This window comes from Nelumbo nucifera, chromosome 4 (genome assembly GCF_055504915.1).
Source record: "Nelumbo nucifera cultivar China Antique chromosome 4, China Antique-T2T, whole genome shotgun sequence".
Taxonomy (NCBI): Eukaryota; Viridiplantae; Streptophyta; class Magnoliopsida; order Proteales; family Nelumbonaceae; genus Nelumbo; species Nelumbo nucifera.
In genome coordinates, this window is record NC_142652.1 from 92,104,659 (window position 1) to 92,129,740 (window position 25,082).

General features: G+C 33.8%; 1 long non-coding RNA gene, 2 other non-coding genes and 1 pseudogene across 5 annotated transcripts; 1 reads left to right on the plus strand and 3 right to left on the minus strand.

Annotated features, from left to right (window-relative positions):
* The first annotated feature begins 1,884 nt into the window (after positions 1-1,884).
* LOC104611211 (uncharacterized) lies at positions 1,885-9,036 on the plus strand. Of its 3 annotated transcripts, XR_002023447.2 has the most exons (5): positions 2,174-2,320; positions 2,389-2,469; positions 3,667-4,272; positions 4,415-4,517; positions 7,176-9,031. It is a non-coding gene; the product is annotated as an uncharacterized LOC104611211 (long non-coding RNA). The 3 variants fall into 3 exon arrangements; XR_002023446.2 differs by lacking the exons at positions 4,415-4,517; positions 7,176-9,031 and adding an exon at positions 1,885-2,167 and having other exon boundaries at positions 2,244-2,320; positions 3,667-4,235; XR_016085278.1 differs by having other exon boundaries at positions 3,667-4,517; positions 7,176-9,036.
* LOC148800852 (putative rRNA-processing protein EBP2 homolog) lies at positions 4,705-7,176 on the minus strand (annotated as a pseudogene).
* An 11,139-nt stretch (positions 9,037-20,175) lies between the features above and the next one.
* TRNAV-CAC (transfer RNA valine (anticodon CAC)) lies at positions 20,176-20,249 on the minus strand. The gene has a single exon. It is a non-coding gene; the product is annotated as a tRNA-Val (tRNA).
* A 585-nt stretch (positions 20,250-20,834) lies between these two features.
* Positions 20,835-20,908, minus strand: TRNAV-CAC (transfer RNA valine (anticodon CAC)). The gene has a single exon. It is a non-coding gene; the product is annotated as a tRNA-Val (tRNA).
* Positions 20,909-25,082: the final 4,174 nt, after the last annotated feature.

The following is a 25,082-nucleotide window of genomic DNA, read 5'->3' on the forward strand; positions in this document are numbered from 1 at the left end:
AACTTGCACTACGACAACAAGTCAGGGTGTCAATTGGACTGGATTTGGTCCAATCCAGTCTAGTCCAATATGAGTCCATTATAAATGGACCAGGTCCAATCCAATCCAATGAATGTTTTGACCAATTTGGACCGGTCCAATTCAATGTCTGGACCGTCCAGTTTGTTCAAATTTATTTGATTTAGATTAGTTTCAACCCCAACCCGGTCCATTGACACATATATTCTTACCTTATAACAATGGACCAAATTTGGCTTAATCCAACCCAATCCAATATAAATTTGTTACGGACCGACTAGGTCCAATCCAATCTAATAAATATTTTGGACCGAATTGGTCCAATCCAATATATCTTGTTGATCCGTCCAATCCATCCAAATTGATTTTGAACTGGACGGGTCTAATAAAAAATCGGTCCATTGACACCCTTAACGGCAAGAGGGAGAGCCTACAAAAGTGCAGAGTGGTCCCATGGTATTTTGTCAATGTAAGACATTTTGTGCAAGCTTTTCATAATTTGTCAATGTAAGATGGCTGCAACTTGGGCCGGGTTGGCCCGAATCCAACCCTAACCCAACCCAAAAAAGTTGGGTCGGGTCAAGTTGATGTTCGGGTTGAAATTCATGAACCCGACTTTACTTTGGGTTGGGTTAGGGTTGACCCCTTAGCCAACCCGAATCCGACTCTATAGTACATGTAATATATAAATATATGTTATATGTAATATATAATGTACATTGATTCGTTTAGATGCATGATATTTGTATAGCCCCCACCACATGGTATCATGTATTTCTTTTAAGATAATCACTTCACTTAATCCTAATCAAAAAGACTAAAACCTTAATAACATTATTTTTATGTTTTTTTGAAAATTTTATTCTTTATCTCCTCTATGTTGTTTGCCACCCAAGAAAGATCTATCGTAAGTCATAACTCATAATAAATTATAGTCATTTCTAACACTTATTATTTTGAATTTTGTACCAAAAGAACAAAAAAAAAAAAAACATCAACAAACAAATACTAATGAAATATAGGATTAATATATGTAGTGAAAGTTGAGTTAAGATTTAAAATCGAGAAATTCTATGAGGTTTTAAGAGATGGGAAGAAGGTTGGGCTCCCAAGCCCAACCCAACCCGAAATTGACTTCGGGTTGGATTTGGGTTGAGTTAGGGTTGAAGGAATTTAGTTAGGATTAGGGTTAGGGTTGGATTGATTGGGTTGAAGGTCGGATCAGGTTAAGATTAGGGTTGAAGTTTAGAACTTAGGATTAGGTTAAGGTTGGCCTCAACCCGACCTAACCCGGCCCGGCTTCCATCCCTATGTAAGATGTTTAAAATAATCGGATCTTATTGGGTCAGACCCAATTAGTCGAATCCCGATCTATTTCTCACGAAGCGCACCCTAACCTACCTCGCAGCATGTCGTTGCCGCACATGAGAAACATCTCCGATACGTATATTTATTACTCATGGGGAGATGTCGCTGTGAGGAGCAGCGGCCCAATCTGTGTATTTTCTTATTGTGTCAGGTTTGGATCTTCCCTGACCTGAACCAGAGGGCGCCTTCTTCTCTTATGGTAAATGACCTCACTAGTCACTACTAGCAAATCCATTTTCACATATTAATTGCATGAAAATGACAAAAATAATATTTAATTGCCTTTTTTATAAGTAAATATTTTGATTGTTTATCATTTATTTTTAATTTATATATTTTTTTCTTTTTAGGTACTCAAAAGAAAATTCGGGATCAGTTCTATTGATATTCCACTAATCGAACATGGGAAAAAAGTCAAATTCTATTAAAAAAAATACAGCATTAATTAATTAAACTGAATTTGGGAGGTTACATACAAAAGAAAATTATGTATTTCCAGTTTTATTCACCAAAATATTAATTAGTATGAACTCTTCCACGAACGGTGAAGAAGAAGCAGAGGTAGTAACGGTCCCAATACATCCATATCTCGTCGCCTGCGTTCAGCTTCCTTCTCCTCACGAAGCTCTCTCTCCAGTTGTCATTCAAAACGTAACACCTGCTGACAGTTCACATCTCAACGTCAACTCGTGATCCGAACCTGTATCCAAATCCTTTATTTGTACTCGCGTGCCCGCCCCGTTATTCACTTCCTCCACCTGCTCTTCTTCTATGAACGAGAGTATGTGAGCTTGAACTAATACTTTCTTCGGCATAAGTCGAGAAAAGTTGTTTACGTTTTCTTTTTTAATACCCAGGGGTCTTCGTGCAGCTTCAATTCTGTCGATATACCGAAATGATCGTCGTTTTCGTTTAATCCTCGGGGCTGATCACGGTAATAGCGGTTCATCCTTTCAATTGCAGCAGGGTCGACCCGGAACTCACTTTGATCTCCTCTTTCAGGGCGGTTGGGGCGTGGATTCATCCTTTCAGCTGCGGCAGCATGGCCACGGGGAACTCTCGCCGGCAAAAAAATCGAAGAAGGTGACTTCTTTTTGCTTGTGAAATTTGATAAGAGTAAGATCCAACTGAAAGGGAAAGCCATTCCTTGGGTACAGTCCAAGAATCAGCCATTAGCACCATCGTCGAATCCCTGGCCTTGTTTTCTTGATACTTCATTATACAATTAGAGACGCTGAGAATGAATCAGTAGGTCAAGTAGTGTTTCTTGCTCAGATAGTTAGAACACAGTTTATTTATATTCAATCTCGGTTTCCTAATTTCACTTAGACTTTTGATTTAGAAAGTTTCTAGTATTCACTTTCCTAAGTTGGTCCTGATTTTCCATTCATCCTTCCGTTCACTTCACTCAACATAACTTTTCGGCCTAGTTTGCTTCCAATACAAATTCATTTGCAATGGAATTAAAAACCTCTCAAGTTTCTCCCCGTTCTCTCACAAAACCCTTCCCTTCTCTTTGTAATTTCCTTTCCTTTCCTTCACCATAGAATTAGATACACTCAATCAGTAGCTGAAGTTTCTTTCTTTCGCTGAGACAGTTGGAACATTTATTTCCTTATGAAGATCTAGTGCTTAAATAGACAAGCTTCATGCTACTTGTATTCATATTCAAATTCAGTTTCCTAATTTCAGTTATACGTTGGATTTAGAAAGTTTCTAATATCCAGTTTACTAATTTAGTCCCCATTTTCCATCCATACTTCTGTTTACTTCATTCAACGTAATCTTTAGGTCTAGTTTGTTTCCAACACAAATTCATTTGCAATGGTGAAAACCTCTCAACGTAATCTTCAGGGACAGAAATGTAATTGAAATCCATTCCCATAGGAAGAGCTTATAAGAGATCTCCTAAATTGTTCGACGATCCCACTATCCATCGCAGAGTGAAGTGAACCTAGTTAATTTGTTCATTTTGCTAACTGAAAGAGATTATAACAGGGCTGATTCGAGTAACTAACTGAAGAACTAGAATAAATGTCAATGCTGGTCCATTTTCTTTTTATCATTTCAGTTCAATGCCATACTATATATTTGCTGTCCCATTTTATTTTGGTGTTTAATTTCTGATTCTGAAATCCTTAAAGAAATTAATTAGAAGTGTTTAATTAACCTTTCCTTGTTTGGGGAGAATGGAAATGAGTTAGAAAAAAAGAAACTATTATGGTTTTGTTGCTTATAATATGCTAACACAATGCCCTATAATTTCTGTTTAAATTCCAGGCATCCACTTGAGATCAGAACTTGCTTGGAATGGAAGAAACAGAAAATGCTGAGAAAAATTCTTGTCCTGAATCCTCTCTATCTGCTGCATCATCTAGCCAAGAAAATTATCATCTTGATTCTGAAGTGGAAACTAGAACTGCTAATGAAAAATGTGGCAATTGACCAAAAGAATGCTGCTATGAAAGATCCTAAAATTTTAATTGTACAAGATGCTTCTGACGGCCTGGAACTGGACCAAGATGGACATCTTCCGGTAGAAAACCTAGGAAGTTTAAAGGGTAAAAGGTTAAGAAATGCTACCAGGGTAGCAAATGCTGTTGAGATTAATATTGTCCCAACACCATCTAATGGTTCCATTGAAACTAGAGAAGCCAGTTCTGCTTCAATAGAGGCTATAATTGTTGCCCATAAGACACCAGAGTCCACTGATTTTTTTTCTTTTTTGGATAAGTAAGAGTCCACTGGTGTCTCTCAACATGTAAAACGGGTTGATGTACACAGAGGCCTTGTAGATACTGCAACACCATTTGAATCTATTAAAGAAGTTATTTCTAAATTTGGAGGAATTATTGAGACAAAGCCCATAGAATACAGACTTTTGAGGTATGGGGTTTCTCTCGTTCTATTTGTGTGTTGTTAACTTGTTATTGTTGTTATTGTTATTTGTTGTTGATATTATTCCTGATTCAACCGAGACAGTGTATGTTGGTTCAATTTGGACACTATTTTCGACATTCTCTTTCAGGATTTCTGTGGCAGTTCTTTTGCATTGTTGCCTGAGAAACTTAAGTTGTCATACTGGCGGAACTCATGTTCATGGTGCATCCTGTTCACCTTATATCTAAATGGTGAGTTGTATCTACCGAAGACTTGCCTACTTTTTGAGTTAAAGAGAGCCTAGCTTATCATAATATATAATATTGTTCAAATTTTGTATTTGTTTTGTAGTTTGGCTTGGATACCTTTTCTAATTAGATTTCAGCAACTATGCAGTAGGGCAATCCATAGTAGTAATGAATCGCAAGTTGTGTGTCATTTTGGGTTTTGATTGGGCTTTGTTTCCAGCATTTGCTGGATGCAATGTTAAAAATACCATTTATGGTTTTGTATTGTTTTAACCAAAAAGATTTTGGAATGGGAAAACAAAAAAAACAAAAAAAAAAAAAAAACAGTGTGGCCTGCTCTGTTAAAAAATGGAGTCAACACCAATACAAGGTTTGGCATAGGGCCTACATAGACAGGGGGAAAAAGCACTTCACATACTTTGGTTCCAACAAGGTTTTCCTTTTCTCTTTCCTTTATTTTTTCTTGATAGATGAAAATCTTATTATTTTTGTTTCTAATTTTTCATCAGTACTGAGAAAAAAAAAAAAACCTTCTTTGGTAATTGCTAGTTTTGGGTCAATTGGATCCATGTGTTTGACATTTGGGGTTGAGATGTGTTCATGATGGTTAATTAGTTAACAACAGAAGAATGCAGAGAAGGGTTGGTTATTTGTTTATAACGGGGGATTTGGTTCTTCAATTTGCCCATAAATTATGGTAAGCTTTCTTGTCCTTTTCGCGCTCTCTGATAAAATGCCTTGCCTTCTCTATTTCAATTGGTTGTATTAGGTCTTAGAAAAATAAATGCTTTTTCTTTTCTTTGAAATTTTTAGAGAAGATTGCCATTTTTTCACGTTCTCTACTTCAATTCATTTTCTCATGTTTTCTAATAAAATGCCACATCCCAAGCTTAACTTTCACTTAGGATATATGATTACCTTGCTAACAACAATTTGATGAAGAAAACATCCAAATTGGCAATTTAAGTTCCTAGATTTTCAATGTCCTTATGCCAAGTTGCCAATTACTATGGCGTACCACACTCACTATGTGTTGTTCTGTATTGTTTTTTTATTTCTCTATCTTTTCTTCTTTCTTCAGCCTCAATCTTTTTCTTCTCCTCCAAGAGCTTGATCTTTTCCTTCTCCATGTTAGCATCTGTCTTCACCATCTCTGCATGATAGTCTGGAAGCCTGAGAAAAGGGAGCCTCATCAATTGCAATATCTCGAAGATCTGCCTAGTTCCTTCCTTTGCTTGGATGTAGAAAGAGAGCTCAAGTTCCAAGTTATCATTCACATCAACCTCTTTCTCTTGACCAAAATCAATAGATTGCTTTTGGATCCATTCTGCATTACCAAGCCAACTTATATCACTTACCTTCTTTGGGAGACCATCCCTTTTTTGATAAATGTAGGAGGCCAACCCTATTGTATATGGACTTATTAGAAGGCTTAGTTAACCTCACATACTCCTCTTCCGATTCTCATTCGGATTCAAATGCTTCACGATCGACATCTCTCATTCCATCTTCCTCCATTGTATCCCCAATGGACATTGTTGGTTTTTTCTTGAGTAAAGCCACTTCTATTTGATTAGGAACCTATTGGACAAAAAAATAAAGGAATGTAGCTGAGCCATCAATTTAACAGAAAATTCTTAAACATCACTTTAAAATATACATCATTAGCTCTCTGTTTATTAAGGTTTTGGAATGGCAATGCGTTTCCTTCATGAACAACTGAAATAACTAGGATGGATCATGTCAGAAACATCAACCACCAAATAATCTAATCATCCAATTAATTATTTTCTTTTAAAATGAAATGCCCTATAAGTTGCAGCCATAGATTGATAATACAGAATCTATGAATAAAGATTACAAAAAAGCACCAACCATAGGATACCTTCTAATTACATAATGGTCAATTTGTTAGACTCCCATAAAAATTAGAGTACAACCTACCAAAGGCTGGGTGCTTTGCAACCACAGAATAACATTAAATGTTAAAATTCATACCATACCATTGCCAAATCTTCAAATCCGAGAAGAAAAGCTCCAGAAACAAAATTCTGAAAATTGAAACAAATAAGAAATTCCATAAATGCACTTTACTATTTTATGTCATCATACTGTATGCACACAAAAATGGTTAAAACACAAAAAGAAAACTATTTCATCCCTTCTCTTGGGACATGGCCAGTCCTAAGATAAAACTGTTACTCTCTTCTTGGATTTTGGTACAGTTTTACCCACCTTTTTCCTTTTTCATTGCTATTACAACCAAAGAGTCGGACGACCATGGCACTCCTGTGAGAGGTTCAAAAGAGGGGAGAAAAAAAGAATCCTCTTATCCCGTGCACCCATCCACCTCCATACATCCCCTTCCCCAATTCAATGGTCTTCCCAAAGTTTAAGGTCCAATTCCCTGCTTCTGTTTTTCCCAAGGGACTCTAGTGTTTATTGTTTGTTAATAGTCGAATGATGGCTGTTCAATGCATGTTGTATCCCTCTTGGTTATTCTCTACAGTTTCAAACAATAGATGTCTCTGACTAAACTCACTAGGCTCCTTACTGTCGCCTAATCTGCTTGGATTTGGGCTCCAAATGAGATGAGTGGAAAACGCATTTTCAGTGGTGAGGTGCATTGCTGAACTACTTAGCAGATCTATGTTGATGTAGGCACATGTGGCAAGGCCTGGGATGGCGCCCTGTGGCATCAACCGGATGCAATCCTGGCCGCCCACTACCAACCGCCTCCAACTACTCCCAAGGCAAGGTCAAGTATAAATAGGAGTGCTCCTCTCCAAGTAAAGCCATCTTGCTCACTCTTGCTCTCGAGTGACCTCATCTGAGCCTCACCTCCGACCTCGTCCAACCCCTCTCATACACTAGACTAACTTGACCGTCGGAGTCTCTGCCCTGGGATAACACCCAAGGCTTCTGATGTGTGATCTCTTACTCTCAGGTTGGACACGTCGGCCTCAACTAAGGAAGCAGAAAGCAGCAACATATGTATTTGTCAATATGAGTTCTATTTAACTCTCTCTCTCTCTCTCTCTATGGTTCTTGTTTTTCCTTGTTGTAATTCGTCACTTACTGTATATTTGTGGCTGATTTTTTTTTGCAGAGGAGATTGTCTTTTTAGCTCAGTTTAGAAAGGATACAAATACAAATTTGTAGAGTGCAAATACATACAAAATACAAGGTTTTACACACTACATATTTGTATTTGTACTCCTTCCAAACTGAGCCTTTAGGGGTTCGATTCCATTCCTTTAAACAGGAAAAGAAAAGTCTGCTATGTTTTGGGTGTGGATATATGAACATATTAATATGGTTTGAGTTGAGGCCCTGTTCACTTTTGGTAAGTTACTTGGAAACACTTACCCAGGTAAGTGCATTTTAGCTGTAAAAATTCATTATTAAAAGGGGCATTTTTGTCCCATCCAAGTGTTAGCAACTTCCCCACAAGTGGGAAAGTTATTTATCCACTTGGGAGACAGAAAAATAAATTTTCCCTGGTCCCTACAGAAAGCTGAAAAAAAAAACACGGGTTTCTTGGTCAATGGGATCAACTTCCCCCTTCTCAAAATCCAAAAACCGAATGCCCCCTTAATGGTATGCATGGATGCTTATGAAGAGAATAGGCACCACGGAAGGGAATACAAGAGAAGACCAGAAGACCATGCTTGTCCCATTAAAATCCAAGTTTGATGGTGTTGAGAAGATGATTAACAGTAACTTCCACCTGTATTCTCAATTCAATGGTGGATTTTAAGAAGGGAAAATTTTGTTAGAAAACAATTACTTTTTGTCCCACTCACTATTTTTACAATATATTTCAAAGGGTTCAACTATGATATGGAAAAGATATCATATCTGAAAAACTTTTGACCAGTTAACTGGAATCATAAACGAGGTATCCAATCAGGTGTTATTTATCAAAATTTATCAGTGGGTTTTGATTGGTCAAAACTCTTCCCATATAATATCTTTTCCGCATCATAGATTTTCCATATTTCAAAACATATCCAACTTTGTAAATTTATAAAACCTCACCTTTTTAAAAAAAGCCCTATGTAAATAATATACATGTATAAAGTAAATTTATTTACATGTAAATTCATATACATCTTATATATCATTTAATATAAAATATTATATATATGCAATATTTTATTTATAAAATACACAGACCTTAATCAACCCAGATATTCCTTATTTCCTTACATCACACCCTATTTAAGTATTATCAAATGCCTGTATTTCAGACCAACCTCTTTCTTCCTTCCTTTCTCCCACTACTATCAAATTATCAAACCCCACAGTAATCTCTTATTAGGGGTGGATTCGAGCCAAGCCAAGTCGAATAGTTAGCTATTTGAACTCGGCTCGCTAAGGTAGTACGAGGCTCGAGCTCGAGCTTGACTCGAGTCAAAAGCTCCTAAGTTCGAGCTTGACTTGAGAAAAATGTTTTATAGTTAGCTATTATTATATATAAAAATAAAAATAGTATATATAACTTTTATTATATATATTATTTTCTATAATTTTATATTACTATAGTATCGTATTATTATATATATTATTATATATAATACTTTTATTATTATTATTATTCGAGTTATTCGAGCTCAGCTCGTGAGTCTCACGAGCTAAGCTTTATTAGGCTCGAGCTTGGCTTGAAGCTCGGTTGAAACCGAGCCAAGCCAAGCTCGACTAGCTCATGAAGAGCTCAGCTCTTGGCCACCTCTATCTCTAACCCAACTAGCAAGAAAAGAAAATAGGGTTGCTTAAAAGTTAAAACAACTAATTAAAATCAAGGGAAATTGTCAAAAACTCACAATGAGTTTTCAGCATTTCTCTTAAACTCACCACAACTTTTCAAAATGTCTAATACTCACCATGTCACTAACTTGACGTTAAAGAGACTAATGACTGTTAATATATTACCATTTAAACCTTCGTAGAAAAATATAAAATATATACATATATTTTAATATTTAGACATGAAAAAAAGGAAAAAGTTCAAAAAATATTTTTAAATAGAAAAAAAAACAGAAATTGCAAATAAATAACAAAAAATACAGGAAATTTTATAGATGGTAGAAAATAGAAAATGTAAAAAGAACATAAATTATAAAAAACATCTATCTATCCGTGTAGGAAATGGAATCTACTCGTGCAAGTAAGGGTGTTAATTGGACTGGATTTGGTCCAATCCGATCCAGTCCAATGTGAGTCCATTATAATTTCTTTATTTATTTATTTTTTGTTAGAATGGGCCGACCATACGGTTCAAACGGTCGGATTGTTTGACCCGATAACCAAACCCCTGACTGGTTTGGTCTCCGGGTCAGTTTTAAAAACCATGATGTTATGCCATTCAAGCGTGACTCATGCGACCCGAAAATGGAACTGTTCTGTCCACCGGTTTTTTGGTCGACGGTTCGACCATCCGATTCGATCGGATGGCCCATTCTGACAACAAAAATTTTAAAAATAAAAAAGCAGCCAAAAACCATTGAACGGGTCAACGGGTTGACGATTCGACCACTCGGGTCAATGGATTGTTGACCGTTTCAACGGTTTTTGGCCAGGGATCGGGATTGGGGTAGAACGGAACTGGTTGTCTGGGCGGTTCCCAATTAAAAAAAATAAAAAAATGGACAACCTGTTATGACAACAAAAATTATAGGAAAAAATTGAGTGTGAGGTCCATTAAGTACCATACGTGTTATGTCATTCGAGCGTGTGACTCAGACGACCCGAAAATGGAACTGTTCTGGCCATCGGTTTTCGGGTCAACGGTTTGATTGTTCGGTTCGAACAAATGGCCCGTTCTGACAACAAAATTAAGAAAATGAAAAAACAACCAATAACCATTGAATGGGTCAATAGTTCGACCACTCGAGTCAATGGGTCATTGGCCGATTCAACGAATTTTTTCCAGGGACCGAGATTAGGATAAAACGAAACCGTTTGCCTGGACGGTTCTCAATTAGATAAATAAAAAACGGCCAAAAACCATTGAACAGGTCAACGGGTCGATGGTTCGACCGCTCGAGTCAATGGGTCATTGACCGATTCAACGGTTTTTGGCCAGGGACTGGGTCAACAGGTCGATGGTTCCATTCCAACCCCTGCGAAGCAGGGCCCAACGGCTAGTTATAAATTATAACAAAACACTAAAAATGTAAAAAAAAAGAAAATTGAAAAATGAAAAAGATTTTTTTCCTCTAACTCGCTATTCAGTGGTGATTTGGTCATAAAAATTGTTATTTATGCTGATGTGGACACCTCTGTTAAGAAACATTAACGGTGCACTAAAATCAAAAACCAAAAAATACATTGTCATAAACTTATCATATCATAAGAAAGCATCTATGGTTCGACCGCTCGGGTCGATGGGTCATTGACCGATTTAACGGTTTTTGGCCAAGGATTGGGTCAACGGGTCGACGGTTCCATTCAACCACTACGAAGCAGGGCCCAACGGCTAGTTATAAATTATAACAAAACACTAAAAATGTAAAAAAAAAATGAAAATTGAAAAATGAAAAAGACTTTTTTCCTCTAACTCGCTATTCAATGGTGATTTGGTCATAAAAATTGTTATTTATACTGATGTGGACACCTCTGTTAAGAAACATTAACGATGCACTAAAATCAAAAACCAAAAAATACATTCTCATAAACTTATCATATAATAAGAAACCGTCTAACGCCCAGGTTCGAACCAGGGACCTCTTGTGTGTAAGACTAGCGTGATGACCAACTATACCACCCAGACATGTTTGCCAAGTTTGAAATAGAAATACTTACCAGGTATTATTTCTCAAGATGTAGTTCAATCCAATGGAAAAGTAGATCCTGCTGAACGCAGCCTAGGTCGGATTGGTTGGACGGGGTTCAGATTATCTGAAGACTAGGCCTGGGCCTGTCCCAAAATATTAAAGCCCAACTTTTTGGGCCTGAGTTCGGCCCGCCCAAATACATAGACCTCGAATCAAGTCTGGCCCAATTCAGATATTCCTTAGTTCACACCCTATTTCAGTATTTTCAAACGCCTGTATTTCCGGCCAATCTCTTTCTTCCTTCCTTTATCCGACTACTATCAGATTATCAAACGCCACAGCAGTCTCTAACCCAGTGAGCAAGAACAGAAAATAGGGTCGCTTAAAAGTTAAAACAAATAATTAAAATCAAAAGCTAAGAGATGGATTGTCATAAATTTATCATTCTAAATCAAGTGTCTTAGCCCGGGGATCTCTAGTGTGTGAGACTAGCGTGATAGCCAACTACACCACCCAGACATTTTCGTCTAGCTTAAAATAGAAAAATTAGCAAGTATTATTTGGTAAGATGTAGTTCAATGGGAAAGTAAATCCTGTTGACCAACAATCCATTTTCATTTTTTCAGTTAATCGTGGGTTCCATGATAAATGTTTTTTTTCCAGGGTACAAGTGGGTAATGGGCCATTAATAAATGATTTTTTCTTGAGTATAAGTTAAGGGTGCAAGTCAGGTAGATTAGGCTGGGTTTATGGTCAACTAGGGCTCAGGTCAGGTTGGTAAGTGAACCCACTCTAAAATTATGTGTGTAATGTATGTATACATATATTTATGTATATATGTAAATATGTATGTAAAATTTACATATATATATATATATATATATATATATATATATATGTGTGTGTGTGTGTGTGTGTGTGTGTGTATGGATGTGTATAGTTGGGTTGGGTTTCGATTATCTGAGGGCTAGGCCAGAGATTAGCCTGAGGACCAAAAATCCAAGCCCAATCATGTAAAAATTCATGTTGGGTTGGTTCGGGCTCAGGCTTGGCCCACCCAAATTGCACCCCTAGTATAAGTGATACACATCTTCCAAGTGGATATATAATTTCATTACATTGGATAAAGTTAACAATATATGATAGGACAAAATTGCCTCTTTTAAATGATACTAGTGGGGCCCCATGTGATACACTTGATGAGGCATTCCTCCCTGTCCCTTGCCTCCGTAGTCAGGACACTCTACCCTATTCCCGCCCTGTCCTCGATGGTGAGGCGGGTTCAAGGCGAGGCACCCATTCCATGTCGAGGATGGGGAATCCCCAAATTTGCCCCCCCCCCCCGAGGCAACCACCTAAAAATAATCTAATTTGTGGATAATTTACAAATTGGATTATTTTATAAATGAAATTGTGGGATCCTATGATTATAAGAATATAAGGAAAACTTTAACTCAATGTTAAATGTACCAATATTTTACTAATTTACCATCGGATTTGGGGAATTATATGCAAACCCGGTCCCTTCCTCGTCCATGATTTGGAGCAAAAACATTTTTCCCATTCTTATTTAAAATTCAAGAAAGCTTGCCCTGTTCGGGGTGGGGCAAGGTAGGGCCCTAGTTTTACACAGAAAATTGTCATCCCTACAGTTCTAATCAATTTCTATAACTAATTAACTAATAGTAAACTAAATAACAATAAATTACAAAAATTTATGATAATTTCCAAAAAATATTGAAATTGTTGTTGATTAGCAAAAATGTATAGTAAATTAGTTATTTACAATAAACAATAAATTAATGTGAGTTAATGTAAATTATTTACTTTTTAAGCCTAAATTATTTACTATTTATAAAATTGATGTAATTATAGTAAACTAATGTAGTTATGGTAAATTACATTAATTTTAATTAGAAGTAAATCATTTATTGTTAATTAATGTAAACCAAGTATGGTTGAATTCAATCAAGAGGTCTAGACTAGTGTGGATAGATTTAATAATTCTCCTAAATTATTTCATAATTATTTATTAAAATAATAATAATGGATTTTATATAAATAAATATGAAACAATTTCTAATAGATTAATTTGCTAATTTAATTTTCCTAAGATTTTGGACTATTATTTAAATAGTTTTGGAAAATACTTTTTCATAGATTAATTTTCTAATTTTTTAATTATTATTTATTTAAAAATTATGGATTATTAGTTAAAGAATTTCCCTAAATTACTTGATAATTGTTAACTATAATTGTTGATTTTATAGAAATTAGTAAATTACGCAAATTAGTAATATCTTTTATGAATAAATTGTTGTTGTAAAAAAATTAATGAAATTTTATTAAATTACAATGATTAATGTAAATTACACTAAACATTAAAAATTTGAACATTTGTTAATTAACCAATGGTTAGTTTTCACTAATGGTTGGTCAGTTTCAAATGTCCAACTCCCTAATCTGATCAGATCAATTTGGCTAGCCAAACAATCTCCAACCGAACTTAATTGTTTAGTGAACACTTCTAATTTAAGCTAAATTAATAGTCTAGTCTCTAAAAAATAACAATAGCTTAATCTCCAATAATTATTGAAAATTTATAGAGAAAATGCATAATTTTTGGAAATATATTTATAAAGAAAATACAATAAATAACTAATAAAAAAATTAAATACCTCTAAATTATTTAATTTACTTCCACTATTTCAATAATATTTATTTTTTCATTTATTTATATTTTATATTCTTACTAAAGTTACCACAAAATTATGTTATTTAATCTATTTTTTGAATAATGTTTAAAATATGATTTAGTATTCAATTTCTTATATTGAAACATTTAAAATTTATTTTAAAATAGTATATAAAATATAAATAGTTATTAAAAAATAATATATAAAGCATAAATAATACTTTGCCCCACCCCGAATGGGGCAAGTTTTCTTGAATCTTAAATAGGGATGGGGAAAAGATTGGGTGGGGATGGGAAAAATATTTTTGCTCCAAATCAGGGATAGGGTTTGCATATAATTCCCCAAACCTGATGGTAAATTAGTAAAATATCAGTAGATTTAATATTGACTTTTAAAATATCTCTAATTTTTCCCTCATATTCTTATAATCCTATGATCCCACAATTCCATTTATAAAATACCCCCAAATTATCATAATCATATTGGTAAAATATCTACAAATTATATTATTCTTAGGTGGTTACATCGGGTGGGGGAAATTTGGGGATTCCCCATCTCCGACGGGAATGGGTACCTCGCCTCCAACCCACCCCACCACCAAGAACGGGGCGGGGATGGGGTAGAGAGTCTTGACTACGGGGCTAGGGATAGGGAGGGGTGCCATATCCCATGCATCGCATGGGGCCCCGCTAGTTATAATTTCTTTCGTGCTTTTGATAATTTTTTTAAATTTATAGCATAATTTTGTTATTTAATATATTTTTTATTTTTGAAATAATATATAAGATATGATTTAGTTATTAATATTTTGATATTTAAAGCATTTTAAAATTAGTTGTTTATAATATTATTTAATTATTTAAATATTACCATTATTTAAATTTTTAAAATATTAATTATTTATGAAATTTAATAAACCATGAAATTATAATTTATAGTATTATTTCATAATTTCGTTTTTAATTTTGTACAATATAAAATTATTATTAATTCAAAAGTTATGAAATCTATTATAATTAATATTCTATTCTTAAGATTCTTTTAAAATTTATTACATAATTTCGTTATTTTAACTATTTAAAAATTAGTTATGTAAATATTCCATTATTTCAATATTTAAATAATATGTAAAATATTTAATCTTTTTCTGTTATTTAAATTTTATTTCTTTAAAGTTATTATGTAACTTTAAGTATTTTGTTACATAATTATTTATCTATTTTTAATATTTTGTTATTTAAAGAATTTTTTATTTATGTCTTTAAAATATTATGTAGTTATTAAATTATATAATCCATAAAATTATAATTTATATTTTTATTACATAATTTCATTATCAGATTCATAAAAATATATTATTAATAATAGGAATATTATTAAACCTATTATAATTATTTTTTGTGTTTTTAATAAATATTTTATAGTTATTATATAATTTCATTATAAAATTTAAATAATTATTAAATATTTTAATTGAAACTTTCTTTAGATAGATATAGATGAAGAATGGGGAGAGGATAAATAGGAATTGGAGATAATTTAGGAGAAAGTAAACAACAGTTAGTTTCCTGATAAAAAAGAGATGAAAAACAGAAACGAAAAGAGGAGATATAGATTTTATGAATAAAACAGTAGTTGTTTAATTTTCCAAAACGAATGGGCCTTGATTCCAAAAACTTTCTTTCAAGTATGGGCTTGGAGATATGATGAACAAATTAAAATTTCTTGTAGTTTGAGCACGAAAATTAAAAACACAATTCAATAAAAAAAACAACAGGAAAAAACAAATCAAACTCTACAAACTAAAACTAGAAGATAAGAAACAAAGAGTACATCTTTAATTAATTCAACTGAATTTGTGATATTAGATAGTAATATAGTAGACAAATTAAATTCTGTAATTTTCCAGTTTTATTCACCTCAAATTAAAATAAGAAAAAAAATTAATTAATTTGAACAACTCTTCCACGAACGGTGAAGAAGAAGCAGAGGTAGTAACGGTCCCAATACATCCATATCTCATCGCCTGCGTTCAGTTCCCTTCTCCTCACAAAGCTCTCTCTCCAGTTGTCATTCAAAACGTAACACCTGCTGGCAGGCCACATCCTCAACGTTAACTCGTGATCCGAACCTGTATCCAGATCCTTGATTTGTAGACGGGTGCCCGCCCTGTTATTCACCTCCTCCACCTGCTCTTCTTCCATGAATGGGAGTACGTGAGCTTGAACAAATAGCTTCTTCAGCATAAGTCGAGAAAGATTGTCTACGTTGCTTGTCGTGAGCTTCTTCTTTAATACCCAGGGGTCTTCGTGCAGTTTCAATTCTGTCGAAATACCGAATTGATCATCGTTTTCGTTTAATCCTCGGGGCTGATCGCGGTAATAGCGGTTCATCCTTTCAATTGCAGCAGGGTCGACCCGGAACTCACTTTGATATCCTCTTTCAGGGCTATTGGAGCATGGATTCATCCTTTCAGCTGCGACAGCATGGCCGACGGAGAACATGATTTCTTCTCTTTTTCTGTTGTTGCTCCCCTCGCTGGCAAAGAAATCGGAGAAGGTGACTTCTTTTGCTTGTGAAATTTGATAGGAGTAAGATCCAACTGAAAGGGAAAGCCATTCCTTGGGTACAGTCCAAGAATCAGCCATTAGCGCCATCGTCGAATCCATGGCCTTGTTTTCTTGATACTTCATTATACAACTAGAGACGCTGAGAATGAATCAGTAGGTCAAGTAGTGTTTCTTGCTCAGATAGTTAGAACACAGTTTATTTATATTCAATCTTGGTTTCCTAATTTCACTTAGACTTTTGATTTAGAAAGTTTCTAGTATTCACTTTCCTAAGTTGGTCCTGATTTTCCATTCATCCTTCCGTTCACTTCACTCAACATAACCTTTAGGCCTAGTTTGCTTCCAATACAAATTCATTTGCAATGGAATTAAAAACCTCTCAAGTTTCTCCCGTTCTCTCACAAAACCCTTCCCTTCTCTTTGTAATTTCCTTTCCTTTCCTTCACCATAGAATTAGATACACTCAATCAGTAGCTGAAGTTTCTTTCTTTCGCTGAGACAGTTAGAACACTTATTTCCTTATGAAGATCTAGTGATTAAATAGACAAGCTTCATGCTACTTGTATTCATATTCAAATTCAGTTTCCTAATTTCAGTTATACGTTGGATTTAGGAAGTTTCTAATATCCAGTTTCCTAATTTAGTCCCCATTTTCCATCCATACTTCTGTTTACTTCATTCAACGTAATCTTTAGGTCTAGTTTGTTTCCAACACAAATTCATTTGCAATGGTGGAAACCTCTCAAGTTTCTCCCCATTCTCTCACAAAACCCTTCCCTTCTCTTTGTAATTTCCTTTCCTTCTCTGTATTGCTATCTACTAGAGTTTCTGCTCACTATAAAATGATTTCTAAGGTTGTGCTAACCACTATAAAATGCCAAACTTATACTAATATGGGAGACAAAGCACATGAAATGGCACTTCACCTGCATATTCTTGTAGTTTGAAAATACTAAAAGAAGTTAATGCAGTTAAAATTCAACCTGATTTAGTTATAAGAATGTACATGACTAGACCACTGTAGGCTCTCTGTGGTATGGCCAGTGGGTCTCAGCTGCACCCTGCTCGATCTGTCCCCATCCCTGAATCCCTTGTAATGTGAAGTATGTAATACCAAATTAGAAAGACTAGACCACAGAAATTGGAATTGTTCAGGCATTAACTGAATAAAAACTAGAAAATGGAAATAAATCAAGTATTCAACTCAACATGGCCATAATCCCAACTAAATGGAAACAAGTAAAATATATTGTTTAAATAGCTTTCAAAGCATGCATTTCACTTGATGATATATGTGCCAGTTTACTCTTACAAGTATGTGATAATCTGAGAATCCTTATAGTCCCAGGATCTTTCTTTCTATGTGCATTCTTTTTTTTTCTCCTTTTTTGCCAGGCCTTACCTGCTGTAGTTTGTTTGGAATATTTCCATCCTTAATGTTTTCATATTTCATGCTGACTGTCTCTTCATTCTAATCAATAAAACCAGTAAGGCTGTCATTGGAACATGGAGGATTTAAGGGGTAGAAATGTAATTGAAATCCATTCCCATAAGAAGAGCTTATAAGAGATCTCTCCTAAATTGTTCGACTGTTCCCACTATCCATCGCAGAGTGAAACGAACCTAGTTAATTTGTTCATTTTGCTTACTGAAAGAGATTATAACAGGATTGACTCGAGTAACTAACTGAAGAACTAGAATAAATGTCAATGCTGATCCATTTTTCTTTTTATCATTTCAGTTCAATGCCAGACTATATATTTGCTGTCCCATTTTATTTTGGTGTTTAATTTCTGATTCTGAAATCCTTAAAGAAATTAACTAGAAGTGTTTAATTAACCTTTCCTTGTTTGGGGAGAATGGAAATGAGTTAGAAAAAAGAAACTATTATGGTTTTGTTGCTTATAATATGCTAACACAGTGCCCTACAGTTTCTGTTTAAATTCCAGCCATCCACTTGAGGCTCAGAACTTTTTATCAATACTATTACTATTACAACCAAAGAGTTGGACGACAATGGCACTCTTGTGAGAGGTACAAAAGAGGGGAGAAGAAAAAGAATCCTCTTATCCTGCGCACCATCCACCTCCATGCATCCCCTTCCCCAAAGTTTAAGGTTCAATTCCCTGCTTCTGTTTATCCCAAGGGACTCTAGTGTTTATTGTTTGTTAATAGTCGAATGATGGCTGTTCAATGCATGTTGTAGCCCTCTTGGATATTCTCTACAGTTTGGGCTAATCTGCTTGGATTTGGGCTCCGAATGAGAAGTGTGGAAAACCAATTTTCAGTGGCGGGTTGCATTGCTGAACTACTTAGCAGATCTATGCATTTGTCAATATGAGTTCTATTTAACTCTCTCTCTCTCTCTCTCTCTCTATGGTTCTTATTTTTCCTTGCTGTAATTCGTCACTTACTGTATATTTGTGGCTGATTTTTTGCAGAGAAGGAGATTGTCTTTTTAGGGGTTCGATTCCATTCCTTTAAACAGGAAGAAAGGTCTGCTATGTTTGTGTGTGGATATATGAACATATTAATATGGTTTGAGTTTATTTAGGCCCTGTTGGGTAAGTTGCTTACTCGGGAAGCACTTAACCGAATAAGTGCATTTTAGTCATAAAAATCCATTATTATAAGGGGTATTTTTGTCCCATCCATGGTAACTTTCCCATAGGTGGGAAAATTATTTATCTACTTGAGAGATAAGAAAATATATTTTTCCCATTCCCCACACAAATCTGAAAAAAGAACATGGGTTTCTTGGTCAAAGGAATCAACTTTCCCCCCTCTCAAAATCCAAAAAACGAACACCCCCTTAATGGTATGCATGGATGCTTATGAAGAGAATAGGCACCATGAAAGGGGATACAAGAGAAGACCAGAAGACCATGCTTCATGCTTGTCCCATTAAAATCCAAGTTTGATGGTGTTGAGATGATGATGAACAGTAACACCCACCTGTATTCTCAATTCAATATGTGGATTTTAAGAAGGGAAAAATTTGTCAGAAAACAATTACTTTTTGTCCTACTCACTGTTTTTACAATATATATATTTCAAACCATATCCAACTTTGTAAATTTATAAAACTTCATTTTTTTAAAAGCCCTATGTATATAATATGGGTTAACATTGGCTGTTGGGACCCAACAGCATAGGCTGTTGAGACAGTTTCTGGGCTGGGCACGTTCTGGGCAGTTAACCTATTCACACCTATGCTTTGGTTTTTAGTAAAAATAAATTAATATGTAATTACTAATTTATCCATTCTCATGGTAATGTGGCATTCCCAAAAATTCTCTAAGGCTGTTGGCTCCCAACAGCTAAAGTTTTTCTATATAATATATATGTATAAAATAAATTTTATTTACATATGAATTCATATACATCTTATATGTCATTTAACATAAAATATTATATATATGCAAATAATTAAAATACCCCAATCAACCCAGATATTCCTTATTTCCTTACATCACACCCTATTTCAGTATTATTAAACGCCACAGCAGTCTCTAACCCAGCCAGCAAGAACAGAAAATAGGGTCGCTTAAAAGTTGAAACAAATAATTAAAATAAAAATAAAAGAATACAATTTTATATGGATGTAGCACACAAATGTCTGAGCCCGGGTTCGAACCGGGGACCTCTAGTGTGTGAGACTAGCGTGATAACCAACTACACCACCCAGACATCTTTGTCTACATAAAAATAGAAATATTTACCAAGTATTATTTGCCAAGATGTAGTTCAATGGAAAAGTAGATCGTGTTGTCCAACAATCCATTTTCATTTTTTCAGTAAATCGTGGGTTTTACAAATAAATGATTTTTTCTTGAGTATAAGTAGGGGTGCAAGTCGGGTGGGTTGGGCTGGGTTTATGAACTCGGGCTTGGGTCGGGTTAGTTGGTTCGAGTTTGGATTATATGAGGGCTAGAGGCCCGGGGTGGCCCGAAATATTAAAGCCCGACTTTTTGAGCCCGAATGCAGCCCGAGGATAAAAATTTATAAAATTTCGTATTGGGCCGGTTTGGGCTCAGGCTGGGCCCGCCCAAATACATAGATCTCGAATCAAGTCCAGCCCAACCTAGATATTCCTTAGTTCACACCCTATTTCAGTATTGTCAAACGCCTGTATTTCCGGCCAATGTCTTTCTTCCTTTCTCCGACTGCTATCAGATTATCAAACGCCACAGCAGTCTCTAGCCCAGACAGCATGAACAGAAAATAGGGCCGCTTAAAATTTAAAACAAAAATTTAAAGTCATACATAACCAATTGTCTGAGCCCGGGTTCGAACCGGGGACCTCTAGTGTGTGAGACTAGCGTGATGACCTACTACACCACCCAGACATTTTCGCCAGCCTTAAAACAAACACAATTACCAAATATTATCTTCCAAGATGTAATTCAATGGAAAAGTAGATCCTGTTGACCAATAATAAACTTTCATTTTTTCAGTAAATCATGGGTTCCACGATAAATGATTTTTCAGGGTACAAGCGATATCTGACAAATGGGTAATGGGTCCACAATAAATGATTTTTTCTTGAGCATAAGTTAGGGGTGCAAGTCGGGTGGGTTGGGTTGGGTTTATATGGTCAACACGGGCCCAGATTGGGTTGGTCAATGAACCTACTCTCTATATATATATACATATGTATGTATGGATGTATATAGTTGGGTCGGGTTCAGACTATCTGAGGGCTAGGCTCGGGCATGTCTCGAAAAATTAAAAAGCGCAACTTCTTAGGCCCGAGCTCGGCTCGAGGACCAAAAATCCACGCCCAACTGTGTAGAATTTCATGGTATGGCGGTTTAGGCTCGGGCTGGGCTCATCCAAATTGCACCCCTGGTATAAGTGATACCCATATCCCAAGTAGATATATAACTTCATCACATTGGGAAAAGGTAACAATATATGATATGACAAAATTGCCTCTTTCAAATGATACTAGCGGGGCCAGTGTGATACACTTGATGGGGCATTCCTCCCTACCCCTTGCTCCCGTAGTCAAGACACTATCCCATTCCTGCCCTATCCCCGATTGTGGGAAAGGTTCGAGGCAAGGCACCCATTCCCTGTCGAGGATAGGGAATCTCCAAATCCCCCCCTCCCCCCCCCCCCCCCCCCCCCCCAAGACAACCACCTAAAAATAATATAATTTGTGGATAATTTACAAATTGAATTATGGGAATTTTGGGTTTTTTTATAAATGGAATTGTGTGATCCTAGGATTATTAGAATATAAGAAAAACTTAGAGATATTTTAAAAATCAATATTAAATCTACTAATATTTTACTACTTTACCATTGGGTTTGGGGAATTATATGCAAACCCCATCTCTTCCCTATCCTTGATTTGGAGCAAAAACATTTTCCCCATCCCTATTTAAAATTTGAGAAAACATGTCGTGTTTAGGGTGGGGCAGGGTAGGGCCCTAGTTGTACATGGTAAATTGCCATTGGCATCCCTACAAATTATTTAATGTAAATTAGTTATTTGCAACAAACAATAAATTAATGTGAACTAGTGTAAATTATTTACTATTAATCAAAGTGACATAATTATAGTAAACTAATGTAATTATGGTAAATTACATTAATTTTAATTAGAAGTAAATCATTTATTGTTAATTAATATAAACCAAGTATGGTTGAAGTAAACCAAGTGGTCTAAACTAGTGTGGATAGATTTAATAATTTTCCTAAATTATTTCATAATTATTTGTTAAAATAATAGTAATGGATTGTTATTTGAATAAATATGAAACAATTTTTGATAAATTAGTTTCCTAATTTAATTTTCCTAAGATTTCATATTATTATTTAAATAATTTTGGAAAATATATTTTTTTGTAGATTAATTTTCTAATTTTTTAATTATTGTTTATTTAAAAATTATGGATTATTAGTTAAAGAGTTTCCCAGAATTACTTGACAATTGCTAAGTATAATTATTGATTTTATAGAAATTAGTAAATTATGCCAATTAGTAATATCTTTTATGAATAAATAATTGTTGTATTAATGAAAATTTATTAAATTACAATGATTAATGTAAATTACACTAAACATAAAAAAAAATTTGAACATTTATTAATTATCCAATGGTTAGTTTTCACTAATAGTTGGTCAGTTTCGAATGTCCAACTCCCTAATCCGATCATATCAGTTTGGCTAGCCAAACTATGTCCAGCCGAACTGAATTGCTTAGTGAACACTCCTAATTACAGCTAAATTAATAGTCTAATCTCTAAAAAATAACAATAGCTTAATCTCCAATAATTATTGAAAATTTATAGCGAAAATGCATAATTTTTTGAAATATATTTATAATGAAAATACAATAAATAACTAATAAAAAAATTTAATACCTCTAAATTATTTAATCTACTTCCACTATTTCAATAATATTTATTTTTTTATTATTTTATATTTTATATTTATATTAAAGTTACTACAGAATTATGTTATTTAATCTTTTTTTTTAATTTTGTTTAAAATATGATTTAGTATTCAAATTCTTATATTGAAACATTTAAAGTTTATTTAAAAATAGTATATAAAACATAAATAATTATTAAAAAATAGTATATAAAACATAAATAATACCTTGCCTCACCCCGAATGGGGCAAGTTTTCTCAAATCTTAAATAGGGATGGGAAAGTGATAAGGTAGGGATGGGGAAAATATTTTTGCTCCAAATTAGGGACAAGGTTTGCATATAATTCCCCAAACCCGATGGTAGATTAGTAAAATATCAGTAGATTTAACATTGACTTTTAAAATATCTCTAAGTATTTCATCATATTCTTATAATCCTAGGATCCCACAATTTCATTTATAAAATACCCCCAAATTATCATAATACAATTCCTAAAATACCCCCAAATTCCCATAATCTTATTTGTAAAATATCCACCAATTAGATTATTTGTAGGTGGTTATATCAGAGTGGGAAAATTTTGGGGATTCCCCATCTCTGACAGGAAATGGTTGCCTCACCTCCAACCCTCCCTGCCACCGAGGATGGGGCAGGGATGGGGTAGAGTGTCTTGATTATGAGGGCGAAGGACAGGGAGGGGTGCCACATACCGTGCATCTCATGGGGCCACACTAGTTATAATTGCTTTTGTGCTTTTGATAATTTTTTTTTTAAAGTTATAACATAATTTTGTTATTTAATCTATTTTTTATTTTTGAAATAATATATAAGATATGATTTAGTTATTAATATTTTGATAGTTAAAGCATTTAAAAATTAGTTGTTTATAATATTATTTAATTATTTAAATAATACCATTATTTAAAATTTAAAATATCAATTATTTATTAAATTTAATAATCAATGAAACTATAATTTATACTATTATTACATAATTTCGTTTTTACTTTTGTAAAATATAAAATTATTATTAATTCAAAAGTTATGAAATCTATTATAATTATTATTCAACTCTTATGATTCTTTTTAAATTTATTACATAAATTCGTTATTTTAACTATTTAAAATTTAGTTATGTTAAATATTACATTATTTAAATATTTAAATAATATGTAAAATATTTAATCTTTTTAAAATATTTAATCTTTTTTTGTTATTTAAATTTAATTTCTTTAAAGTTATTATGTAATTTTAAATATTTTGTTACATAATTATTTATCTAGTTTTAATATGTTGTTATTTAAATAAGTTTTTATTTATCTTTTGAAAATATTATGTAGTTATTAAATTAAATAATCAAGAAAATTATAATTTATATTGTTATTACATAATTTCATTATGAAATACATAAAAGAAATTATTAATAATAGGAATATTATTAAACCTATTATAATTATTTTTTTTGTGTTTTTAATAAATATTTTAAAGTTATTACATAATTTTACTATAATATTTAATTAATTATTAAATGTTTAATTGAAACTTTCTTTAGATAGATATAGATGAAGAGTGGGGGAGAGGATAAATAGAAATTATAAATAATTTAGGAAAAAGTGGACGATAGTTAGTTTCCTAAAAAACAAGAGATGAAAAAATGAGATAAACCATGTTAAGTGGCAACTCCTAGTGCTCTTAGAGGAAAGAGAGGACTGATGACATGGCAAGCTCTACCTCTATTTTAATATATATATATATATATTATGAATAAAACAGTAGTTGCTTAATTTTCCTAGGAAAGAAAAGAAGATAAAATGCGCCTAACTAGGCAAATGACCAGATGTAAGAAACGAATGGGGCCTTGATTCCAAAAACTTTTTTTTTTTTGAGTTTTGACTATGGGCTGCATCTTTTGTCGGGATTAGTTCTTATAGACAATCAGCTTGGAGATATGAACAAATTAATATTTCTTGTATTGAGCATGAAAATTAAAAAACACACTTCAATGAAAAAAAACAGGAATAAACAAATCGTATTCTACAAACTAAAACTAGAAGATAAGAAACAAAGATTACATCTTTAATTAATTCTGTAATTTTCCAGTTTTATTCACCCCAAATTAAAAAAAAAAAGAAAAAAA